Genomic DNA, 10,331 nt, shown 5'->3' on the forward strand with positions numbered 1-10,331 from the left:
AGTGCTTTACTGCTAATCAAAATGCTGCCAGTCTGAAACCACCAGTGTCTCAGCTGAGATACGACCATCGGCTTCCATAGAGGTTAAGCCTTGAAACCCAGGAGGCACTTCTACTCTGCTCTAAGGTTTGCTATGAGCTGGGAATTGACTTGTTTGTCTTTGTTTTTAAAATCACCACTCTAGTCTTGCATTCACATGATCTAATTTACTTGCCCGAACAACTTAATGATGGAGAGCTTGATGTGCCCATTTACAGATTAAAAAAACTTAGGCACAAAGAGGGAAAGACACTCACAAAAGGTCATTTAGGGTCACTGAAGGTCACTTTTATTATGTTTGAGATACCATGCTACATGCTTTACAGCAATTGCTTTATTTATTACAGTATGTACCATATTTTTGCTAGGAAGATATTAATGACTTTTGGAGAAATCAACAACTTTGCAGAATTTATACTAAGGTGAGATAGAATCAGAATTCAAATTCACAGCTTTCTGCCTCAAAAGCTCAGAATCTTTCAAACATTTTATACTTTTTTTCCTTTTACAATGGTCATTTTCCAAATAAGCTTTAGAATAGTCAGAGGGGCAGTTTTTATTACTCCGGGTTTGTATAATATTGTCTAGGAGTCAAAGTTTTTTCTCTCTTTGCTATCTCAAGTTCTCTCTCATTTACGGGAATAGTGATAGGTAATTTAGAGTATTTATAGGTATATGATGTAATTTTTATTGGAATAACCCTTCTGAAGATTGAAAACTCCTTAGAGGAAAAGACTCTATCTTCCACTTCTCAAATCTCTGCCTCAGACTTGATCGGTAACAGAAATCTGAGAGGCATACTTCCTCCCAGCCAATGCTCGCGCTCAGGTTCCAGGCACATGACCTTGACTTGGGTGCTTCCTGGTGGCTGGTCCTGTTGGATTGCTCCTCTGCCACATACATTCCCATGATAAAAGATTGGGTCTCTGCCCAAGAGGGAGCCCTGGAAGCACAATGGTTAAGTGGTCTGAACTCACTCCACACCCAAGTGGGCAAAAGATCATCCTGATCTGCTCCTGTAAGGGTTAGAGCTTAGTAAACCATATGCAGCAGGTCTACTCTGTCACATGGGGTCACTAGTAGTCAAACAGTGACTTGACAGCCTAAGGCAAAGAACTTAGCCAAGAAGTAAATTATTACTAATTCTTATGATCACCACGAGGCTAAGTTTTTTGACAACTTAATCACTACTTATATAGTATTGCACAAATTTTAAGTGGATCAGTACTTATTTTCATGAAATAAGCTCTTGAGCCATGGTGTAAAGCTCTAGGCTTCATGCACCCATGTTAAATCTTTGATGAAAAACATGAAGGTTCATGACACAACTTCAGTTTAGGCGAATTGATGTGCCAAAAAGTACCTATGCCTATTCACAGCATGCTAATATGCCAAACCCTGGTGTGTTAGTTTCGGTAGACTAGAGAAACAAATCCAGAAACACTCATGTATATGAAAGGGAGAACTTTATATAAAAGAGCAGTTGTATATTGAGAAAACATTCCAGCCCAGTCCAAATCAATTCCATAAGTCTTATATTAACCCACATATCTGATATCAGTCTTTAAATTCCTTTTCAGACTCATGCAACACATGCAATGATGCTGAATGCAGGAAGATCACAGGCCAGTGGGTGGAAAATCTTGTGGATTCGGTGGTGGTGGAAGCATTTCAGCGCTAGTATGGGTCTCCACGTGGCTCCTCCAGCTCCAGGGCTCTGGTTCCATCACTGTAGCTCCTTGTGGCTGGTCATCAGGAATGTCTTGCAGGGAAAGTATGTGTCCTGCCTCCAGGGAGAAAGACAGGAGTTCCCAGAATCCTCAGGAGAAAGCCATGCCCACACAGAGGCACCATTTGCTATGACCTGATTGAAAGGCTCCACCCCTTCACTCAAGTTGACAGGAGATTATGGAACTACCATTCCAGGAAAATTAATAGCTAAATGACAAAATTAAATGAATACTGTGAAGGAAAAGTTGGGAATACAAATGCTACGATAAAGATGTTAGGTTTGAAATTTTACAACTGGGTTTAAGAGATAGCAGATGTTCTCCACATTGCGGACTGTTTTTGGAAAACTGTCCATGTTCTGCTTCACAAGAACAGTCATTCCAAAAGAATGACCTGAATTGCTAAGTCGTACTTGCTAGCATAAGCCATTGCTGTATAGTTCTAAAAAACAAGGTGATAATTCACATAAATGGGTTTAACAAAAAGATTCTTCCAACTCGGAATAAAAGAAAATTAACACAATCTGTATCAAATTACTAAGAATTTTTATAAAATGGGTGGGTGAGAGAAAGCATCTAGGGCATCCATTTGACTTCCCCGCCTGCCTGAGAGCACAGAGCGCAGGCCAGCTACAAAGCAGGGGAGGGTGGAAGAGTCCACTTCTGCTCTGAACTTGCAGCCCAAGGAAGGGTGGTCAACACCTTCAGCTCCCCAGAAGAGATGGCCTTTAAGAGTTTTTTTCAGTAGAAAAAAACTGAAGTCAGACAGTTAGGGTGATGAGAGGAATGGATCTAAAAACTGGCAGGTGGAGTGATGTTCTCCTTTTGGTACTAGCTTCCAGAAGTATTTTGTGTAATAGTTGTAAGAAATCTTTGTCTAAAGCAAGTGGCTGAGACTATTCAAAAGTAAGCAAATGAGGCATCAACAATGAAATTTTTGATAAAAATGTGAAAGGTAGAAAACAGTGTTCTGTCACACTCTGACCAGCAGTCAGAAGAGTTCTTGCCCTTGCATCTTAAGGGCCACCAACCTGGTTGGGAAATGCCAAGGGAGTCACACTTTTCAAGTCATTTAAGGAAGGCCTACTACGTGCACACACAGCAAGAATAGGTTTCCTGAAATCCTACCAGGAAGGCAACTTAGATGAAACCAGTTAACAGAGAGGTTGCAAGAGTTAAGTGAAAGGCAGGACTTTTTTTTTTTTTTTCCCTTTACAGAACAAAAAACCATCTCCTTCTTTGTCCCTGAAGGATGGAACTATCTCTTCTCGAATTTAACACACTGGCCTCATTTTCAAATGCATTACTTATATTTTACTTGTAAGACAGCCAGATATTGTGGATCTAGGCACACGACAGTCATATGATTTCCTTCTAAGCCTGAGATTTCCATGAGCATCCCTGGACCTCACAGCAGAAAAGTCCTGAGGCTTCGGACATCAATGCCCTCTCCTCGGCCACATGCTCCTTCAGTGTTTCAGTTACTGAACACAAACTCACTAGAGGATTTGTGGTCTCCATCGTCCATTTCTGTTCCTACAAGGGTTAGCTGTGCTTTCTTTTTAATGACCACTTTGACACTGTCTTGAACAGCTTCTTCATCTGAATCTCCTTTTGTCTTTGGATATTCTGAAGTATAATAAAGGTCATTGCAACTCTTGGCTCGAACACCAACTTTCAAACCAATATGTTCAGGCGTATCTTTTAGGAGTTGTTTAATCTTGTGTACTGCTGAAGGTGTCAGGGGGAGGGCAGCCCCAGTGGCCTGTGGTTTCCTCTTGTTCGCAGCCTGGAGCGTGGCCCAGACTAATGAAGCTGGTCTGAGCTCCTACAGCTCAATCTCAGTCCATGGACGCAGCCATATGTACACCCTGACACCACAAGCCCCTGAGCATGGCCAAGAAGTAAATTAGTTGATTAAATATTTATGCAAAATTTGCTACAAACACATTATATAATATCCACAAATGTTTATCAATGCACACATTTTGTTTCCTTTCCCTTCTATTTTTTGGGGGCAATATTTCTGATTATCTGTGAAGCTTGGAAAAGATAAAATGAGCGTGCTATTTACAATCATATGATCTACTATGCTAGAAAACAAAATGAAGAGAAATTGTGTCATACTCATTGTGTTAGACAGGGCTCTCTAGAGAGATAAAACCAAATTGCTGATAATTGAATATATTTAAGTAAAGATAATTAGATATATAACAAGAAATGAACTGTTAAATCATATACAGATACATATATAATACAAGAAATAAACAGTTAAATTAGAAAGCACTACAAATGGCTCAGTGCAACTCACGTCCGTGAGAGAGCGTTGAGAGACTAGCAGTCCTTCAAAGTCTAGTCTGCTGCCAGATCTTCCTCTATTTGTAGAGAGAGCTAGGCTATGTCAGCACAGAAGCCAATCACAAGGCAGGTCACCAACCGCCAGTCCCCAGCTCTAGAGAAGTCTTAAAGGGACCTCAACTTACAGCGACACAGTCCACAGGCTAGGCGTCCCACAGGTAGTGTAGCCTTTAAATTGAGGCACAGAACAAGCAAGGCAGCCGCACACTGGTCCGATGATCACAGAGTGAGAGACAAGAAAGGCGAGGCTCACCAAGCCATTTATCTCTCTGCCCTTCAGTTAATCCCACTTGTGTTTATCAGCCAGGCTGGCACAATAAACTATCTCACTCATTGTTTAAAAAATTTCAAGATCTATACTGCAATGCAAAGAGATATTCCTTGTGTGAAATACACAAGGTGGTGTAGTGGTTATGAGTTGGGCTACTAACCAAGGGTCAGCAGTTCTAAACCACCAGTTGCTCCTCTGGAGAAAGATGAGGCTTTCTATTCTAGTAATGAGTTACAGTCTTAGAAACCCAGGGACAGTTCTAGTCTGTCCTGCAGGGTCTCTATGGATAGGAATGGACTGGAATGCAGTGTTTTCCATAATTCGTATCCTGAAATACAATGTTGTCAGTGATAGGATAATATCCATAGGCCTACATGGAAGATCAAATAATATAATTATTATTTAAATTTACACACCACCCACGAATTGCAAAGATGAAGATGCTGAATATGTTTTATCAATTTCTGCAGTTGGAAATTGATTGAACATGTAATCAAGATGTATTGATAATTACTGGTAATTGGGATTTAAAAATTGGAAACAAAACGATGAATTATTGGAAAATATGACCTTTATAACAGAAATAACACAAGAGATTACACAATAGAATTTTTCAAGACGAATCATTTTTTCATTGTAACATCTTTCTTCAGTTATACAATAACTATACATGTGACTATCCAGATGAAATACAAAGAAATCAAATTGACTACATTTGTGGAAAGAGACAACAGAAAAGCTTAATATCATCATTTGGAACAAGGCCAGGTGCCAGTGCAGAACCTACCACCAATTGCTTATACAAGTTAAAGCTGAAACTGAAAAAAATTAAAATGTGTCCACGAAAGCCAAAGTATATCTTACCCAAATTTAGCGACTGTCTCAGAATACATATGATGTGTTGAACACCAGTGACTGAATACAGATAAATTACAGGATGACATTACGGATATTGTACATGAAGAAAGCAAAAGGTCGTGAAAAAGACAGGCTTGACAGAAAAGACCAAAACGGATGTCACAATAGATTCTAAAACTTACTCTGGAACATAAATTAGCTAAAGAGAATGGAAGAAATGATGAAGTAAAAGAACTGAAAAGAAGATTTCGAAGGGCAGTTGAAGAAGACAAAGTACAATATCAATAATGGAATGTTCAAAGGTTGAAGTTAGAAAACCAAAAGGTAAGAATACACTCTGCATTCCTCAATGTGAAGAACTGAAAATGTGCAAGACTCGAGTTGAAATGTTGAAAAAAAAAAAAAAAAAGAGCAGTGTAGAAGCAACAAAAGAGGAGGAGGGAATCCAGAGAGTCACTCTACTACAAACAATTGGTCCATGTGCAAGTGCGCTAAAGGATTTGCCAACAAACAAGGCTTCAGGAATTGACAGAACACTAATTGAGGTGTTTTAACAAATTGAAGTGTCCACTAATCTATGCCAAGAAACTCAGGAGATAGCGAGCTCCCTGGTACACCAACTAAAGCAGACCCATAGAATGTGTCCACTTGAAAGAAAGGTGAGCCACCAAAATGGGGAAATTACCAGACAATAGAATTAATATCCCATAGTAGTAAAATTATGGTGAAGACAATTAAAAAATGGTTGTCTCAGCACATTGACAAGAAATTGCCAGAAAATTAAACCTGATTTAGAAAAGTATGTGAAACAAAGGATGTCTCTGAGGTTGGGTGGATCTTGGCCAAAAGCAGAGAGTACCAGAAAGATGTTTTTCTCTGTGTTATTGATTATGCAGAGGAATTTAACTGGAAAGATCATGTAACAAATTAGGGATTAAATTGCAAAGAATGGAATTTCTAGAACACTTCATTGTGTTCATACAGACCCTACACATAGATCAAGAAGCAGTTGTTCAAACCTAGGAAGGGAATAATTAATTATTTAACATCAAGGAAGATGTGCTTCAGATTTGTATTCGTTCACTGTATTTCTTCAATTTGCTCGCTGGGCAAATAATTGGAGAAGCTGGACTATATGAAGGAGGATGTAGCATAAGGATTGGAAGAAGATCATTAAGTACTGGTACCTTTGATATGCAGATGAGACAGTGTGAAAGCAAAGAGGACTTCAAACACTAACGAAGATAAAAGACTATAGCTTTCATCAACACTTCAACATAAAGAAAGCAAAACCCCGCACAACTGTACCAATAAGCAACATCTGGATAAATTGAAAAAAGATTGAACTTGTCAAGGATTTCATTTTGTTTCCACAAGCAATACTCATTGAAGTAGAAGTAAAAGAAAAAAATCTGCCCTGCACATTAAAAGCAAAGCTATCACTTTATGTACTCAGGTACACCTGACACAACCATAGTACTTTTATTTGCCTCATAATCATGTATAGATTAGACGATGAATAAGGAACACCCAACAGAATAGATCCCTTTGAATTATAGTTCTGGCAAAAAATTTTAAACATAGCATGGATTGTTAGGAGACTGAACAAATCTTTGTTGTCAGAGGTATAGCCAGTCTGAGGACGGAGGGTGATGGGACTTTGTCTCGCATACTTTGGACTTGTTCTGGGGAGGACTCAGTTACTGGAAGAACAGCGTGCTTGGTAAAGTAGAAGAGGGTTAGTGAAACAGAGGGAGACCCGCAACGAGACAGATCGACACTGTGGGTGAAACAACGGGTCCAAACATGTTGAAAATTGTGTGGGACATTGCAGGTCTGTCTGGACAGTGTTTTGATCTGTTTTGTGTAGCCTCACTGTGAGTTGGAACAGACTTAAGGGACTTAACAACAACAACAAGTACGGAACCAGCATAAACAATATATGAATTAATGGCTGTGTCCCAATAAAATTTTACTTTGCAAAGCTACGCAGGTTGCAGTTCTCTGACCTCTGGTCCAGCTAATGAACAGAACAACATAGTAAACCTGATTTATAGCACATGTGGAATTCCATGGTGTAAACACTCCCACCGTAGCTGATTTCAAGCTAGCAATCTGAGGTCATTGAATTTATAGTTGAGAACAGATATACTGTATCATACTGTTACTTTGTATTTCTTCTATTTATAGAGATGTACAGAACTTTTGAGATCAGAGAATAGTAAAATACAGTAAAATAACTAGTAAATGATAGGTTTTGGGTATTTATTACTTTTGATTTTAGAATAATTTAATGGAAAACAATGATGATTTATAGCATATGAATTATTTAATATAATTATAAACTTGTAACTGATATAATTGTAATAATTATAACAGTTTATTCATTGGTAATGATAATGTCATATGATTAAAATTTTAATAATGCCTGTGTTTAAAACTGGCCGGACAATTCCTGAAAATTTAACAGTTTAACTTCTTGTAAGTTGTATGGGCCAGCTCCAACTTTTCAATGGGGACAAACGTCCAGAAGCTGCTGACTCATGGAAAGAAGGGTAATGTGTCCCTGGAGGCACAAAGTATTTATCTCTACTGCTTGATTCCTTGATACAGGGATGTTATTTTTGCGTGACTTCTACACTTACCTCCTTTTCCCTTCTTTGTATATATTCCACTGTCTCCCCAAATTTGGTAGGTGGGCTTCTGGAAGAATGGCTGGAGTCTGATTATCTTCTACAGTGCCTCCTTGGCCAGTGTTACACTGAATAGTGGGAGAGCAGACTGTCCCATACTTGACTGTTCGTATTGGGTGGAGTAGTGCTAGCAGGGCCAGGTCATCCTCCTCTAAGACCTTTAAAGATGTATATGACAGTAGTTGATGGTCACTCTTGGGACCTTAAGGACAATCTGAAACACTTGATATTTTCACATTTATTTTAAACAGAAAAATACTAGAATGCATTCAAACTTTGATTCATTTGGCGGATCATTTTATTTGGTGGATCAAACTGTTAACTCTTCTCTAAATGTCATGAAGAATGGATCTGATTGAGTCCCTTTTGAATGTCTGATATTTTCTTAGTTCTGGGTTCAACTATGGGTTCAACTACATAGTACTTTAAAATGCAAATCACAGGAGGTAAAATTGTGGCTCTGTGATCCAAGAAAATATCTGAAAATAATTATTGAACAGTTGAAGTATGAAAAATACTGTGCTAGATGATAGAACATCGATTTAGAAATTAAAGTAAAAACTGATAGTTGAGGGATATGATGAACAAAATTAAACAATCAGGCATATTAACACTTATGTAAGGAAAGAGCAAAACATTCTCAACTACTTGGAGACATCATTTATAATATTTTTACATAAATGTGAAAATAGGCTGTATAAGTGAATTATTTTATTGTGTACTTTTTTCACTGCATCAAAGCATCACTAGGATTCGTGTTACCCATTGTGGTAACTCATAATGTCCCCTCTCCCCTTAACTTATGGACTTCCTCTCATACCAGACCACATCGATCCTTAGTAATGTTTTTTGTTAATTTTATTATGTGAAACATATAGTTATAAATTGTTAACTAGACTATATCTCAGATTATATGCATATTAACATCAAATAATTTTTTCATAAAATCTTTCTACACTGACTCCATATATTATTAGTAACTGAGAAGAAGCCTTTTTTGATGTTGGTCCTTTAAGAAAATGATAAATTACCATTTCCTTCTCAAAAAAGTTACTCAACAAAGAATCAACCACTATGGAGTCCCTTCTGACTCACAACTACTTTATAATGGGTGTTGGAGGCTGTACATCGTTATGGGAGAGGGAAAGGGAAGGGAGCAGAAACCAATGGTGAGCAGAAAGCCTCATCTTTCTCTCTGAGAGCGGTTGGTGGTTTCAAACTGTTGACCTGTGGCTAGCAGCCCAATGCATAAATTCACAATGCCTTAGGGCTCCTTAGTTATTGTTGCAGGTTCACAAATACTATTTGCCACAGTATTGTCAGTGAAATACTAGAAAATTAGACAAAATTAGCAACTGTTAAAAATATTGGTTTAAACAGCAACAGCAAAAACAAACATCCCATGCTGTCGCATGTGCAGATGAAACCACATGATTTGAAGCATCACAGGAGTGCACTGGAAGGTTTATAAAGTAAAGCGGCATGATTTAACCTTGTAGGTATGTTGCTCCATGAAACTGGGCTTACAAAAATGGTTTTGCTGTTATAAATAACATTAAAAGTATACTAATAGAAAATAATAAATTTATCCTGAAACAAAGTGAAAAAATTTTATGGGCAGTCAGTTTGACGTTAACTGTTTTGATTGTGTCCCCAGTGTGATTCAGACCCCTCACAGTTCCCTAGTGAGGCCACTGCAATGCATCTCGGAATTTGGTGTCTGTAACACTTCGCTTAGGGCTAAATGAACTCATGTAAGCAGGGACTCAATTCCATTTCCAGAAGCAACTGTAATAAAGCATGTGGCTGAATGGCCCAACTGACCAGTCCAGAGAGGCTAGCAAGGACCACTTACTGGAAATTTTGGCAGCTGTTATATAGAAGCTTGCACTGTGCTAATCTATTCTTTATCACAATCCCGTTGTTAATATTTAAAGCTGAAATGCACTTTTAGAAACTCTAGGGAGATAGCCAGCTCAGTACATGAAGGAGGAAACAGGCAAAGGAAGGCCTAAGATGTATAGCTACATGAAATAGATAACAGGGTCAAGAAAATAAGGTGGTGTTGGACAGCACGGCAGTGCTGGTGAGAGGGGCAGTGAAAGAGAAGAGGGCCCTCAAGGAGATGGATTGGCACAGTGGCTGCAACAATGGGCTCAGGCACAGGAACAATCGTGAGGATGGCACAGGACCGGACAGTGTTTTGTTCTGTTGTGTAAAGGGTCATCATGGATGGAAACCGAGTTGGCTGGCACTTAACAATAACAATCATGCTTAAAAACACTTGGCATCAAAGAAAAGTTTATGTGATACTGTGGTCTAATTTGAGCTAGTAAAACACAACCAGAATGTTCCTTAGCAGCAAGGATTGAGACAAAATCTC

The 10,331-nt window shown here is 38.6% G+C and overlaps 1 pseudogene; it reads right to left on the minus strand.

The window, feature by feature from the left end:
* Positions 1-3,176: 3,176 nt before the first annotated feature.
* Positions 3,177-10,331, minus strand: part of LOC115873724 — a 14,022-nt pseudogene continuing 6,867 nt past the window's right edge.

The sequence above is a fragment of the Echinops telfairi genome, unplaced genomic scaffold (assembly GCF_000313985.2).
Source record: "Echinops telfairi isolate 266 unplaced genomic scaffold, ASM31398v2 ScPeMD7_7469;HRSCAF=8507_1, whole genome shotgun sequence".
In the NCBI taxonomy this organism is placed as follows: Eukaryota; Metazoa; Chordata; class Mammalia; order Afrosoricida; family Tenrecidae; genus Echinops; species Echinops telfairi.